Raw genomic sequence first — 17,368 nt, forward strand, 5'->3', positions numbered from 1 at the left:
AATAGACATTTCTCCAAAGAAGATATACAGATTGCCAACAAACACATGAAAGGATGCTCAACATCACTATCCATTAGCGAAATGCAAATCAAAACTACAATGAGAGGGCTTCCCTGGTGGCGCAGTGGTTGAGAGTCCGCCTGCCAATTCAGGGGACACGGGTTCGTGCCCTGGTCCGGGAAGATCCCACATGCCGCGGAGCGGCTGGGCCCGTGAGCCATGGCCGCTGAGCCTACGCGTCCGCAGCCTCTGCTCCGCAGCAGGAAAGGCCACAATGGTGAGAGGCCTGCGTACTGCAAACAAACAAACAACAAAAAAAACCTACAATGAGGTATCACCTCACACCAGTCAGAATGGCCATCATCAAAAAATCTACAAACAAGAAATGCTGGAGAGGGTGTGTAGAAAAGGGAACCCTCTTGCACTGTTGGTGGGAATGTAAATTAATACAGCCACTTTGGAGAACAGCATGGAGGTTCCTTGAAAAACTAAAAATAGAACTACCATACGACCCAGCGATCCCACTACTGGGCATATACCCTGAGAAAACCATAATTCAAAAAGAGTCATAAAAAAATATATAAAAAGAAAAGAGTCATGTACTATAATGTTCATTGCAGCTCTATTTACAATAGCCAGGACATGGAAACAACCTAAGTGTCCACTGACAGATGAATGGATAAAGAAAATGTGGCACTAATATACAATGGAATATTACTCAGCCATGAAAAGAAATGAATTTGAGTTATTTGTAGTGAGATGGATGGACCTAGAGTCTGTCATACAGAATGAAGTAAGTCAGAAAGAGAAAAACAAATACTGTATGCTAACACATATATATGGAATCTAAAAAAAAAAAAAGTTTCCGAAGAACCTATGGGCAGGATAGGAATAAAGATACAGATGTAGAGAATGGACTTGAGGACACTGGGAGGTGGAAGGGTAAGCTGGGACAAAGTTGGGAGAGTAGCATTGACATATATACACTACCAAATGTAAAACAGATAGCTAGTGGGAAGCAGCCACATAGCACAGGGAGATCAGCTCGGTGCTTTGTGACCCGCTAGAGGGGTGGGATAGGGAGGGTGGGAGGGAGAGGCAAAAGGGAGGAGGTACGGGGATATATGTATATGTATAGCTGATTCACTTTGTTATAAAGCAGAAACTAACACACCATTGTAAAGCAGTTATACTCCAATAAAGATGTTAAAAAAAGCAAGTGTTGGCAAGGATGTGGAGAAATTCCAAGCCTAATATATTGCTGGTTTGATTGTGAAATTGTATAGCCACTTTGGTAAAGAGTCTGACAGTTTCTTCAAATGTTAAGCATAGAGTTACTCTGTGACTTAGTGATTTTACACTTAGGCATATGCCCAAGAGAAATGAAAACATACATCCACACAAAAACTTGTACATGAATGTTTATAGCAGCATTACCCATATAACTAATGTGGAAACATAAACTGATTAATGAATAAATAAAATATGATATACCCATACAAAGGAATATCATTCTACAATTAAAAGGAATTAAATACTGATACACGCAACAACGTGGGTGGACCTTGAACACATTATGCTGAGTGAAAGAAACTAGACACACAATGCCACCTACCATATGATTACATTTATATGAAATTTCCAGAATAGGCAAATCTATAGATACAGAAAGTAGATTAGTGTTTGCCAGATGCTAGGCGATAGTAGGGGTGGGGCATGGAGAATGACTGCTTATGGATACGGGTAGTTTTTTTTGGGGGGGTGATGAAAATATTCTAAAATGAGGCAGTAGTTATGATTGCACAGCTCTGATGCTACACTAAAAAAAAATTGAGTTTGTACTTTAAATGGGGGAATTTTATGGTATGTGAATTATATCTTAATAGAGCTGTTATGGTATGTGAATTATATCTTAATAAAGCCGTTAAAAATTCATTCCTAGAGATTGAAATAAAATCAGGCAGAGCAGTATTCACATTGGTCCTGATTTTTTTCTAGATAAAGAGGCAGCATGATTTTGCATACAGCTGTTCCAAAACTCCTCTAATATCTGTTTGCTGTTTATCATTTCCATGAAAGAGGAAAATCTTAAAATACTGAGTGTTATAAAATTTGAAACAAGAGAAATCAGCTTAAAAGCTCTTCTGATTATGATGTTCAAATTACAGATAACATTACAAAAATCATAGAATTTTAAACCTTAAATTTATTCTAAAGAGGATTTTATCATAAAATGCTATGCCCCTGAAGATATCTTAATTAGTTACACACACACATAGACACACTTCTAAATACATTTTGACTATGCAAGCACCAGGGTAACCCCAGTCACCATTCTGACTCCTAACAGGTATAGAAGTTGGCTTTTTCTAAAAAAAAAAAAAAAAAAAAAAGAAGTTGGCTTTTTCTATGTTTGTGAAAATTCACTATGTTTGTCAAATCACTATCAATTGCTGATTTTATCTGCCTGAAACTTGAAATTATTTGAGTTTGCAAACTGAGTCAGCTCTAATTCCTTTATTAGTCAGATAAAGAAGATTAGCCAGTGTGTTTAAGAGACTAACCTAAGATGATATAGCTAAAATCAAAATTCCAGTCTCTGGATTTCATTTTCCTTTGTCTTTGCCCTAAATTTTGTCATCAAAATTTGTAATTTTTTTTTTTTTTTGCAGTACTTGGGCCTCTCACTGTTGTGGCTTTTCCCCTTGCAGAGCACAGGCTCTGGACGCGCAGGCTCAGCGGCCATGGCTCACGGGCCCAGCCGCTCCGCGGCATGTGGGATCTCCCTGGACCAGGGCACGAACCCGTGTTCCCTGCATCGGCAGGCGGACTCTCAACCACTGCGCCACCAGGGAAGCCCCAAAATTTGTAATTTAAGAGCCATAATGTGGTGCTAATAATACTCTGTTTTGGAGTTTGCTGCCTCTTACAATTTTTTGGAATAGTGGTTCAACAGTGATGGTGATCCCCACATCAGCACCACATTTTCATTGATGCCTGACGTTGCTGAAGCAACAGCTATCATCTTGCCACTTAGGAAAAACAGCCATCACATCCACACAATTCTCTCACCAGAAAATGCTTTTCCTAAGAGGTGTGAGAATCTTATTTCCCACGTCCCATATTCTTTCATGTAGTCTATCGTATTCTTACGAATGTTTTTTTTTTAAAAAAAAACTCTCTGAAATAAAAATCTACTACTCTGTTTCAACCTGTCCCATTATTTAGCACAGTCTATACTGAATAAGTGGACTGAACAACCATGCTAACAGTTTATTATATGACTGTAGAGATTAAAGGCTGTACACTATGGAAAATGTCTCCCATCATGAAGGGACAATGAGATACCCAGGTCTGTTAAGCTGTGTTGGATCCCAACAGTTCCTTAATTAAACAACCAGTCTCCATGTGGACAAGCTGTCCTTCTGCTGGCATGAGTTTTGTCTCCCTCCTTGACACATGTGTCCTACAACAACTGCTCACTGAAATAGCAAGACTGACTTCACTCCTTATAATTTAAAGAGCCCACCTGACTCAGGGTTAAATGTATAGAATACCACGTAACTTATCAATGGGGCCTGAATTAAATACTGAATTTGGAGTTTAAATATAAAGATAATTTGAGTACAAAATTGAATAGAAGTTGATCTAAATAAAAAATTAATGAACTAGTTTTGTTTCACAATTTTTCTTACTGGAAAGAAGACAAATGATAATTTATCAAATATTTACGTGCCAAGTGACTTACAAATTATGTTCTATTTAATCTTGACATGAAATGTATGAGCTAAGTATTATTCAGTCTTCCCTACAAATGAAGAAATAGAGGCTCAAGAGGTTTTAATAATTGCTTGAGATCATATAACTAGTGAGATATATAATTACTTTATAAAGTAAGTTTGACCAATTTTGTCATTTTTAATACCAAAATATACATCTAGATTTCCTCAAACTTAGAGAAATATACAGAAGTATTGGAATTGAAGCCATTTCACAGTAACTTATTGACATTAGAAGAAATTATTTAAATCATTTGAGAGTTTAAAAGATTGTTAAAGGAAAAGGAAATTGGAAAAGTGTATTGTTGTTGTTGTTTTTTCTGAAATAAAGTGGCTTTCCTGTCCTCAGAGCTAGGGTTCAAAAGTAAGTGAACTGTCTGTTTGCTTCTCAGAGAAGGATGAAAGCCTTCCAAAATTCAAGGCAAAAGATTAGAAAACCTGATATTATAAGATATCTTGATTCTGTAGCTTTGCTCCTGTCATCTTCATGCAATTCATATTTTGACCCCACTACTTTCACATTTATCAAAAGAATACAAAACTTTAATCAAAATCGTATCAAAATTTACATTTTATTTCATTTAAAATATTCAATTAATATTGTCTTCCTTAAATGTATTTCCACTGTAGATAAAATCTAATTTCTGCATGTAAAAAATTGCATTAAAAGTAATTTCACGGGTTCCAATTCCTTAGTGAAGTACTATTATAGAAAAAAATTTAATTTCCTGACCAAAGTTTACTAAGTCTATCTTATGTCAAGGTGCATTTTTTTTTTTGTCTGTAGTTGTTAACTAAGTGAAATTATTTAAGATTAGCTTGGTGCTTTGTGTCCACCTAGAGGGGTGGGATAGGGAGGGTGGGAGGGAGACGCAAGAGGGAGGAGATATGGGGATATATGTATACGTATAGCTGATTCACTCTGTTATACAGCAGAAACTAACATACCATTGTAAAGCAATTATACTCCAATAAAGATGTTTAAAAAATAAAAAATAAATTTAATTTTAAAATATTTTAAACATTGTCAAAATTTTTAATTATTGGGCTTCCCTGGTGGCGCAGTGGTTGAGAATCTGCCTGCCGATGCAGGGGACACGGGCTCGTGCCCTGGTCCGGGAAGATCCCACGTGCCTCGGAGCGGCTGGGCCCGTGAGCCATGGCTGCTGAGCCTGCGCGTCCGGAGCCTGTGCTCCGCAACGGGAGGGGCCACAACAGTGAGAGGCCTGCGTACCAGAAAAAAAAATTTTTATCAACATTTTACCAAATTAAAATCTTACCATGTAAATTTTACCTGTCATCAATATTATTTTGTGCTGATTATTTCTATCAAGTGTAATTTTTTGTATTATATTATTGCTGTTTTTAAGGTTTTGTGAGCTAAATGATTCTTCAATCATATTTTTACTTATAACTAATTTAACACTGTCAGTATGGATTTGTGGATTACTTTAATCATAATATTTACTACGAAATAGATAAAAGTTTTAGATGTAATTATCATCACGTTTCATGATAGGCATTTCAGACTTTTTAAAAAGAGTTATCATTTGGCTTAATAAAATAAAAAAAATTTCTCCTGAATTCATTTCAAGAAATGCCATACTTTGGGCATTTTCTATTGAATAGTTCAGTAATCCTGTTCTATTCAATCTGTTCTTAAAGCTATCCATTTTGTTCTTAATTTTAGATATCACATTTTTCAATTTTAAGTTATGGGTTTTACTTCTATAGAATGTCTAAATTCTTTGATAAAATCATCCATTCAATCATTTTTGTGTCTTTTTCTCTGTTTTTTTAGCATATTAATCATGATTACTTAGAGGTCCTGTCTGCTAAGGTTACTTTTTGGGTCATCCATTGAACTTTTCTACTATCTGTTCTTTTTTTCTTGTGGGTTTAGCCACACCATGTTACCTTGTTGCATGTCTTGTAACTTTTAACCGCATGTCACAGATTTTGGATAAAAGAACCTTTGAGGATCTAGATGGTACCTTTTATTACATATCCATTTCTTCTATTAGACAGAAACCATAAGTGGCTGGTTGCTTCCATCCAATTAGTAAATTTCAGTTTGGGTAAGATTTCATTTACCTCTCCCTCATCCTTCTTTCTAAGGCTGGGCCCTCAATACCTTTCAATTGACAGATTGTTAGATCCTCCAAACAACATAGCCTTAAAGTAGATATTCTAGAATTTAAAAGTACATTATTTAAAATAAAACACAAAAGATGGGTTTAAGAGAGACTCATTTTTGCCCTTTAAAGATTTGTAGCTTAGTCTATCAGCCAACAGCTTCAAAATTTGAAAACTGGACTTCGGTTTTAGATTGGTGATGTAAGGAGTTAGTAAGAGGATTGCCCCCATCCTTAAAACAAGAAAAAAGCTGTAATTAACTAATTTTCATGAGACTATAAGAGAACTGAGGACACAGCTGATCGATGAGAATCTGTAAGGAGAACAGCACCAGAACATTTGCTTACCTGAGACAGAAGTTGCCAAATAACATATAAATAGGTAGAAATGTTAAACAAGACATTTTAAACAAATTGTTGAAGCATGGGCTATATTGACAGTGTGAAGCCTCTGATATGAGGGTGGGATTTTGCCATCTTGCAGTCTTTTCCCTCTAGAAACCCCACCAGACAACCACAGGGAAGATGGGGGAGAATGCTGAGAAAGGTACTGGCTGGTGAGGGAACAGCAGCCACTGCCAAAACCCCACCCAGACCCCTCCCTCCTTATTTATCCTAAAGAACAAAGATCTTAATTTAAAGGAGGAAGATCAGTTAAATGTGCAGTTTGGGGAGCTGGGGAAGAACAATGGAGGCCACCACTGAAAATCTACCCAGATCCATCTCCCCTATCTTTCCAAATGAATAAAAGCCTCAATCTTCAGAGGGAAGAGTGGCCAAACCATAGGGGAGGGGGCTGATGGAAATCCACGGAGCCTGAAGGAGGGGCAAGAACACGAATGAGGTCCATCTCCCAAGACCCAGATTCAGAGTGACTGCTTAAAACTGAGGTTTAATTAAATAATCAGAGGATCCAACGATCATCCAACCTCCATCCCAAGCACCACACTAACCAGCCTGGAATAAAAATATCAACGGAACACAACAGAGAACTCAACATCACTGGTTTTAGGGAAATGCAAATTAAAATCAGAATGAGATATCACAGTTAGAATTAGTACAATTAAAACAATAAAATGATGCCACTAAATACTGGTGAGTATGCAGAACAGGAATTCTCCTTCACTGCTGATGTGAATCCAAAATGGCAGAGCCACTTTGGAAGACAGCTTCTTGTAAAGTTAAACATATGCTTATGTTACAACCCAGTAATCTCACGCCTGTGCTTTACTCAAGTTAATTGAAAAATTATATTCACACAAAAATGGCCTGTACATGACTGCTTATAGTTGCCAAAAATCGGAAACAATCAAGATATCCTTGAACAGATGAGAAAGTAAACAAACTGTGGTCCACCTGTACAATGGAATACTGCTCAGAAATAAGAAACAATGAGTTGTTGATTCACATAATAACATGGATGAATTTGAAAGGCATTTTGCTAAGTGTAAGAATCTCTCCCAACTTCTCTGTCCCTCGGAAGATGCCTTCTGACAGAAGCACAAAATATGTCCAAGTGAAACACAGCTGTGTTCCTCAGTGTCAATTCACCGCTCTCTAGAACTTTCTTCCCAGTCTGTTTTATTTTCTGGGTCTGTTCACCTTCACCAGGATGGAGGGCACAGCGAAATGTTTTCTTCCTAAAGATTGTGAAACTAGTAGAGATTTTACTCTGCCTTTTATAAGTTTATTTATTTATTTATTTATTTTTGCGGTACGCGGGCCTCTGACTGTTGTGGCCTCTCCCGTTGCGGAGCACAGGCTCCGGACGCGCAGACTCAGCGGCCACGGCTCACGGGCCCAGCCGCTCCGCGGCATGTGGGATCTTCCCGGACCGGGGCATGAACCCGTGCCCCCTGCATCGGCAGGTGGACTCTCAACTACTGCGCCACCAGGGAAGCCCTATCAAGAGTTTTAATTCATCATGGGTAGTCTGTCGGCAGAAGAAATTCAGCTGAGGGCTAACCAGGTTACTGATGAGTCTCTGGAAAGTACAAGGAGAATCCTGGGTTTAGACATTGAGTCTCAGGATGCATGAATCAAGACTATCACTATGCTGGATGAACAAGGGGAACAACTAAAACACATAGAAGAAGGCACGGACCAAATAAACAAAGACATGAGAGAAGCAGAGAAGACTTTAACAGAACTAAACTAGTGCTGTGGCCTTTGTATATGCCCATGTAATAGTGTTAACAAATGATGCCAGGGAAGACGAAATGGAAGAGAACCTGAATCAAGTGGGCAGTATCCTAGGAAATCTAAAACACATGGCCCTGGACATGGGCAATGAGATTGAGGCCCAAAATCGACAAATAGAATGGATCACAGAAAAGGCTGACACCAACAAAGGTCGTATTGACAATGCCAATGCCAGAGCAAAGAAACTCATTGACAGCTAAAGCTACTGCTGTACTTTATCATTTATTCACTTCCCTAGCTCCCCCTTCAAAGTCATTACCTTTCCAGAGTTTGAAATTTTGTTTCCACACTCTTCTAATCGGGAGATGATGTGGAAGAAGATCGAGGAGTAACAGCCCCCTATTCTTTTATTTTCTCTTTTTCCCTTGAGGGTAGACTGCTGCTTAGATTTCCTTCTAGTATTTTCTTTCTCAGTCCATACTCTTAGGTTGGTATCCATACATCATATATGGTGTTGTTTTTCATTCTCTCCATTTACTTAGCAGGTTCTTCTGCTTTCAAACTTTGGAAGCATTGCCAAACACAGCCATGTAAAAGGAAGCTGGGGGCATTGGGGGCAGGCACAAGGAGGAGAGGCAAGAGATAAGAGGTTGTTACCTCAGTAAAATCTGCAGACCCTAAAGCCAAAAGTTGCATAACCACAGTGAAGATCTAATTGGGTTTAATTTCTATTTAAGTTGCAGTTATTGCCAATTTAGGTCAATGCTTGGTTCTGGAGTCTGTATACACAATATTTTTGTTATACATCACAACTTTGCAACCTCTGCTTCAAAAAAGAATTGAATGAGTTTTCTTAAAGTGAGCTTAATTTCTGAACTCTCAGTGATTCATTTATGTACATAAATTCTATGATCCCATTTTATTTTGCACCATATAGGAACACATGGTATAAATGAATGGCTTTTTATTTTCATATTATTAGTACTATCATTTGGACTTCCCTGGTGGCACAGTGGTTAAGAATCCACCTGCCAAAGCAGGGGACACGGGTTCGAGCCCTGGTCCAGGGAGATCCCACATGCCGTGGAGCAACTAAGCCCGTGAGCCACAACTACTGAGCCTGTACTCTAGAGCCCGCGAGCCACAGCTACTGAGCCCATGCACAACTACTGAAACCCGCGCGCCTAGAGCCCGTGCTCTGCAACAAGAGAAGCCACCGCAATGAGAAGCCTGTGCACTGCAATGAAGAGTAGCCCCCGCTCACCACAACTAGAGAAAGCCCGCATGTAGCAATGAAGACCCAACTCAGCCAAAATAAATTAATTAATTAAAAAAAATAGTATCATGGTCCCATTACAGGCCTATTAACCTCATAAATGTGTCATTAGTCTTTGAAGAAAAAATATGTAAATATGTGTCTATGAGAATTTCTCTCTACAGCAGGGCTTAAAATTTTTTTGAAAAGTTTGACAAAGTATATCACATGAATTCAGATTTACCTCAATGCCAAGAATTATGTTTAGATAGGAAAAAAGAAACTTGTTTTGATCTCAGGTAGAAAATGGTTAGATTACTTTGAGTTTTATGTAGCTTTAAACTTTTTAAAAACTAGAATTTATTCTGTTTAAAAATGATTTAGAAAATTATGTCTTTGGTTTACTTATTGATGACTGCACTATCATTCTCTTAGCCTTTTGTATTCAACTTCCAGAATCACATTTGTTTAGATCTTGAGCAGTGTTATAAGAATTTGATTGGTATTTGTCACCTTAATTTAAAAACTAGCTTCTGCACACTTCAAAGCTATTGATGTCGATTGGTTTGACCAATAACCACTGTTTGATCCTTACAATTAAATTTTGTAACTTAGGAAACTGTTTTTTCAAATAAGTGATGTGCTTCTGGGACTACTTTTTGGGGGGTGGAAAGCAATAATTTTGTCAACTCTTATTTGACAAACTGAATAAAGCAAAGATCCGTAAATAAAAAAAAAAGAAAGAAAGAAATATGGATAGAAGGGAAGAGGGAATCAATAATAAATTAGCCAGGTAAATATGTCTTAAACAATAGGTTTTAAGTAGACCTAGTATCATTAAGATATTAGTTATTCATAAATTAATGTATACATTTAATGTGATCCCAATTAAAATAACAACAGTTTTTGTTTTCATTTTTGTTTTGGTGAGTGGTGAGGTGCTTTAGTCAAGCCAATTTGAAAGTTCACATGAAAAATAAACAAAAAAATTTAGTGAAACTCTGAGTAAAGGAGCAATAAAGAGTAACGGCTCCTACCTGATAGTAAACATTCACATCCCTCTCATGTACCCAGTACATTCACCCCATTCTAATATCCCCCAAAACCTTAACCCATGCCAGCATCAACTCTAAGCTCAAACTCTCACCTAATTATCATCAACATAAAAGGTCCCAAATCTCATCATCTAAATCAGGCATGGGTGAGACTCTGGGTAGTATGGTCCATGCCTGGAAAAACTGTCTCCCCATCTGTGGACCTATGAAACTAGAAAACAACCTTTTGTAATATGGAAGAATCTTTTGTATTCTGTTACAAGTTAATCACTAAAGGGATGTTGCCTATAAGCTTAAATTATACATAATGGCCCATCTCTGGGAACCCTGCTTTCCAGGTAATGAGCATTAAGCTAAAATACCTTTGTTTAGCTCACAGGAAACATCCTGATCAGGCCCACCTGTGAATGACTGCAGGGAGGAAAATATTAACACATCCCCTCCAGAGGCTGATGGAAACTAGGAAGTGTTTGACTTTACTCCCTCCCCTTTTAGTATAAAAGGAGCCTGAATTCTAACTCAGGCAAGATGGTTCTTTGGGGCACAAGCCCACCATCTTCTCGGTCTGCTGGCTTTCCAAATAAAGTCATATTCCTTGCCCCTACAACTTGTCTCTTGATTATTGGCCTGTCGTGCAGCGAGCAGTATGGTCTTAGACTTGGTAACACTTTCTCCTCCAGAATAGAGGTGTGGTACAGGTACAGAGTAGACATTCTCGTTTTCATCTAGGAAGGGAAAGGGGTCACCAAGCAACTCTAAGCCCAGCAGGACAAATCCCATTAGGTTCTCTGTGGCTTGATGGCCTGTCCTTTGGGCCCATGGTGGTGGCCTTTTTGGCCCCTGGCCCTAAGCCTGTGTCTCTGGGCTCTACTTCCATGCCCACACTCTGTCTTTGGAACTGTTCATCCTTTTTCCTGAAGGGCAGCCCATGTTTGTAACCAAGTAGTTCTATCAGTCCCACGTCCTGTTTGTAAAATCTCAGGAGTTTAATAGCCTCCCTTCATTACTTCCTGTCTCTATTCCCTTCAGTCTAAGCTGGCAGTGTTTCTGCTGATGTAACATTCTCAAAAACCCCATTGGTCTTTGGTGCGTGTCAAGGGGGTCTACTCTATTAGGCAAAAGAGTTCTTCACTGAATCTCCCCGTATAACCCCATCTCTATTCCAGGCTTCTGCTGAGATGGTTGAGTGGACCCAGGAGTCACCTACACAATCTCTTCTGCAACACATTTTCCAGCCACACCTTGGCCCTCTCTCCCCAGCACACTTCCCCCCAAAAATGAATTTCCTCATTTCTTCATACTTCGTAATCTGGATTGGCTTGAAACACTCCAAATAATCAAGGGCTGGTTCCTTTTTGCCTAGTAGTTCCTTGTTCAGTTTCTCTCTTTCCTCAGGCATTTTAGTATCAGCAGGAAGGAGCTTTGCTTGGAAATCTCTTCAGTTCCATATCCAAGCTTATTGCGTGTAAGTTCTATTTTCCACCCAGAATGAAAGAACACAATTCAGCCAAGTTTTCTGCCACTTTATAACAAAAAATACCTTTTCTCCAATTTACAGTAAAATGTTCCTCATTTCCTTTTAAAGCCTCACCAGAGGGATTTATATTTATATTTATATTTATGTCAAGATTCTGTTCATGAACATTAGGATGTTCACGATGAGACACTTTCCTTACAATGCTTTTGACTTCTCTCTGAGCTCTCATCAAAATCACCTTTGACATCATATTTCTACTTTCTCATCAAGATGATCTAGGCTTTTCCAATCACCAACCTCTAAATTCTCCTAGCCTTTACTCATTACCTAAATTCAAAGCCACTTCCACATTTTTAGGTATCTGTTACTATGGCACCTTACTTCCCAGTACCAGAATCTGTATGAGTTTCCTAGGGACTGCCAAAACAAATTTTCACAAACTTGGTGGCTTAAAACAACAAAATTGTTTTCTCCCTACAGTTTTGGAAGGCCAGAAGTCAAAAAATCAAGGTTTGGGCAAGGTTAATTCCTTCTGGAGGCTCTGAGGGACTATCTGTTCCATACCTTTCCCCTAGTTTCTGGTGGTTGCTGGCAATCCTTGGCATTTACTGGATTATCACTCAAATCTCTGCCTCCGTCTCCACACGGTGTTCTCCTTTGCGTCTCTGTGTGTGTTCTTTTCTGTTTCTTATAAGGACAATCTCATTTGATTTAGAGACCACTCTCACCTAATAGGATCTCATCATAATCCTTACCTTAATTACATCTGCAAATACTCCATTGCCAAATACATCACATTCTGAGGTTCTGGGAGGACATGAATTTTGAGGCGACACTATTCAACCCATTATGGTTAGTTATACTTCAAGAAAATTATTATTTTTAAAAAGTTGCCAGAGCTTGCTTATATAAGATAGATAAGATAGTGTATTAGGGAATTTTTCTCCCACTGAAATGTTCTTCTCTAGTCTGTTTGGCCCATTTTAAAATCCTGTTATCCACATGGTGATTTAAAGTGATCCTCCTTTCCTGTCAAGTAAATTAGAATTTGTCTCATTATGCCCCCAGTGTTGAATTTTCCTTTTGATCTGATTGACTTCTGAAGTGATAAGTTCACAATTTGTTTTGGTACTTTGAGCATATAGTTGCTGTTTTACACATCAGAGCTTAAGGTCCCCTGAGGGATTTCTGTGATTTTCCCAGGAATCTTAACAGTAAGTTTCATTCATATTTTCACACCATATTTACTATTACTTTTCAGACTCCAGTTTATTCTATCAATTTGTTGCATTTTCGTTGATGTGTATACTCTATTTCTCCCTCTCTTGGTCTCTCTGTGGAGTACAGAATGGCTGTGTGCTGCTTTTCTCTGTTAACGTGGTGCTGGTGTGACTGGACCCCTCACTAAAGAAGACTCCCTACCCTTCCTGCTGGTTTCTCCTCAAATTTATCAGTTATAAAAATATTCACCTCATAGCAGACCTTATTATGAGGTCTAACATAACACTTGTGCATCAATAAAGCTTTTTTTTTTTTTTTTTGCGGTACACGGGCCTCTCACTGTTGTGGACTCTCCCGTTGCAGAGCACAGGCTCCGGATGCGCAGGCTCAGCGGCCATGGCTCACAGGCCCAGCCGCTCCGCGGCATGTGGGATCTTCCTGGACCGGGGCACGGACCCGTGTACCCTGCATCGGCAGGCGGACTCTCAACTACTGCGCCACCAGGGAAGCCCAATAAAGCCATTTTGAAAACACTTGTAATTCCCCAACATTTCATGAAGTAAGCAGCTCCGTGTTTTTTTAAATGTTTCCAATATCATGATTTCATCTTTTTGTTATGCTACCTGACCGCGACCGATGTTAATGTTGTAGAGGTTGCTTTCTGATACAAACTAAGTTATAAGAACTTATTTATGGTCAGGAGTATATAGGCAGCTTGTGGGCCAAATTCTTTTGTCTCTTTCAACATTTTATCCAGCCAAGTACATACACATATCAAAATGCAGCCATGAGTGTCATATAACACTCTGACCTGCTTCCAAATTCAGAGTTCTGTCCTTTTATCTCATAACATGGCTGTTACCATCTTGTCCAGAGCCAAGTGTTCCTTGATAATATGCATTCCTTATCAATGCAGCCTCTGCATGGAAATCCCTGAAGAAGAAGGCCGGTGTAAACCTTCCTATGTCCATGAAAGTGGTATCAACAGTGTTTGATACATGAACAAAGTATGTGTGCACTTCTGATGGAAGTTGGGAGAAAATGTGAAAGAGTGTAATTGATGGAGTACCAAATGAAATAAAATATAACAGTTCAATGGAATGACTAGCAGGATCTTGATCTACAAGATGTGTAGATCAGGGATATATATATGTATATGAGAATTAGAGCAAAAATGAGTGGGGATTTTTTGTTTTGTTCTTGAGCTCATAGAGGAGTTGTTAAGAAGACTCTTGAAATCATATCATGGAGGTGCTATACCCACAAAGTGATGTCCCTTTGGTTTTTTATGAGAGGGAAATATATATATATATAAAACCTTTATATATATATATATTTCCCTCTCATAAAAATAATATATATACTACATTAATATTATAGTAAATTGTTATATATTATGAAATAGTAATATTACATTAAATTATACAATATTATCATATTATTATATATTATGTATATTAATAATATCTATATTTCCCATATATATAACCTTTATATATCTATATATATATATATAGATATACACATAACCTTAATTGTTCTGGGGCTAGTATTTCTTGCAATTGAGTGCAGTTCCCAGTTTTTCACTCCCATTCTTGCTTCCCCTCAAAGAATATTCTTATGCTTACATAGAAGTTACTAAAAATCTCAACATAATTCCCTACTACTCTTCTTGATATAGATAGATACAGATAAATATATAGATATAGATATAAATATATAGATAAAACCAATCAACATTACATTGTATGATTGTGTGGTGATGAAATGCAAATTTATTTTTATTTATATTCTCATACAAAACATCAATAAAATAAGTTCCATGTAAGTAAAAGTCAAAAAATGTATAAAAACTAAATAAATATTCATGCCAGTGAGGTCAGGTAAGGTTATGCTGTGGTATAAAAACTCCAAAAATCTTAGCTGTTAAACAACAAAACTGATTTCTTAGTTATATGATATGTCAAATACATATCATATAGGTTGGCAAGGACAGGCAGGCAAGACTTGACTGAGGTCAAGAGATTTGATCTCCAGTGATTTTTTTTAATGATCTCTCTCATTAAGAAGGGTGGCGTTTGTCTAAAAATCCTTCTCTGAGAGCTTTGTCCTTCAATGTATGAATCTATGTAACATCTCAACGGCAGTAAAGAAAAGTGTGTGCTTCTACGTGAAACTGGCTTGAATATTTAGATGAAAAGAACACAGTTTAAGTTTTAAACAAAGTGAATACTCTCTACCTACAAGGGGGAGAGCTCAATGGACATGTAACTACAATCTTGGTATTAGAAATACGTCTTCTCAAAATAACATTACAGAAATACAACTTGAATTTGCTAAAATAAACAAAAAGATATTGTTTCTCTTTTCTCTGCTTCCCTATATGTGTGTACTTTATTCTTATCCTCCTGGGTGGGATGGCTTTTTTGTTCCTTCAATGAATGTGGGTACCTAAGATTATGTCTTTTGTTCACGAGATGAATCAGATGGGAGTGGGGAAGTGAAACATTTTAGTCTCATTTTAGATTCCTAGGGAAGAATCCTGATCATCCAACCCTAGGTCAGAAGCTCATCCCTGATGAATCAACCAGGGGTTCGTCAGCTAAGAATATGACACCTTCTGTAGAGATCATGTGGATGGAAGGCATTGAAGAGATGAACAGGGTAGAAAGTGTCTCCCAAAAAGAGAACACTGGACAGATAGAACAATAAGTGTCCAGAAAAAAACCAAAGAACAAGACCCAGAAAAGAAGGTGAGTTACACATCACTGCAGAGTTAGCCAGAAGGACAATTTCATCTAATAGACATTAGGGGCTCAGGGGAAAGGAGTGGTCACAGGTCATTGTTACCAAATGATCCAAGGACTCAGGATCTCTTCTTCATCTCCCAAGGGAGCTTGAGACCTAAACTCAAGAGCACTCCTTGTGTCAGCAGGAAGTAGATACCACCTTCCCCACATCCACCCTCCCCACATCCACCCCCACATCCACCCTCCTCTCCACCTTCCCCACATCCACTCCTCCTTACATTAGGAGTTCCTAAATGGGCACATTGGTCTGAATTTTGCCCATTGCCTCCACTGCATAGTATTTTCTTGTTGCTTTAATTTTCTAATTTTTGTACATGCAGTGTATTTTCTTGCCTCTTAAAACCATAGATGATTCCAGGGTTTATTTACTTAAAACAGAAAGGTAATTTTCAGGAACTTGGGAATTTTCTTGTCTGTACCCAACACTATCATGGTCTATTTTGAAATGTGAAAGAACATGATGATTCCCAGCCTTAGTCTAAAAAGGAGTTAAGTAACTCTGCAATGAAACAAAATTCTAGATATTTAGCATTACTTTTGTTAAAATTTTTTTAAAAAAAAATTTGGTTTTTACCTGTGTTTTCTTACTGCTTTACCCCACTCTAGTAGAGGATTACCCCACCCCCAGTAATAAAAAGAAGCAAGCATAAAACTTGGAAGAAACCCTCGAGAATATAGAAAAACAAAATATTTGAATTATTGGTGGAGCTTTTCCCATTTTGTTTTCTACATTCACTATTTAAAATATGCTTCCTACACATAGAAGGGCAGCAAAATGCAATGGCTCTAACAACTTGCAAACATAAAACGTTAATTAAAATTTGTGGCTCTCACAGTTTCTAATGGCCTATAAAATTCATTCTGCTATTAGAATTTCAGTTTCTGTTCTCTTTTCTTGATTGTATCTCTAATTATAGACTATAAGCTAAAATAATTTTATTTTTATATTTTACAAGAGCTATAAAAGAAAACTACCAAATGTTTAAAAATAAATGGCTTCCTAAGATTCAGTTGATGCAAATACTATTAAATAATTTGGTTTCACTATGAAGTGAAGACTTCTAACAGAAATGATTGTGCCTTTACTTCATGGATTAGAATTTAGGGAAAGTAATTTCAAATACTGCTAAGGTCTAATTAAATTATGGACATAATCCCATCTGTAGGTGATGATATTACATATTCTTCATTTTCTTTTTTATCTAAATGGCACAAGAATGTGGCAGGAAAAGGTGAGTTATCACTCCATTTTTTGAGTATGTATACAAGTTTGGTCTCTTAATCTTACATAGTAGTTAAGAAGTCGAAATGATGACAAAGAAGAGTCAGAAATCAAGACAATAGTGATACTAATAGCTGCCATTCATTAACTAGTCCCATACACCATGCATTTTTACCACAACACTGAAAGTTGCCAGCTTTATTGATGTATATATATATCATATATATACCCATAGAATTATATATTATATGGTATAAGTATACATATATACA

General features: G+C 37.6%; 1 pseudogene; it reads left to right on the forward strand.

Moving 5' to 3' along the window:
* Nucleotides 1-7,838: 7,838 nt before the first annotated feature.
* Nucleotides 7,839-8,316, forward strand: LOC112404750 (synaptosomal-associated protein 23 pseudogene; annotated as a pseudogene).
* Nucleotides 8,317-17,368: the final 9,052 nt, after the last annotated feature.

This window comes from Neophocaena asiaeorientalis, unplaced genomic scaffold (assembly GCF_003031525.2).
Source record: "Neophocaena asiaeorientalis asiaeorientalis breed wild unplaced genomic scaffold, Neophocaena_asiaeorientalis_V1.1 scaffold471, whole genome shotgun sequence".
NCBI classification, from domain to species: domain Eukaryota; kingdom Metazoa; phylum Chordata; class Mammalia; order Artiodactyla; family Phocoenidae; genus Neophocaena; species Neophocaena asiaeorientalis.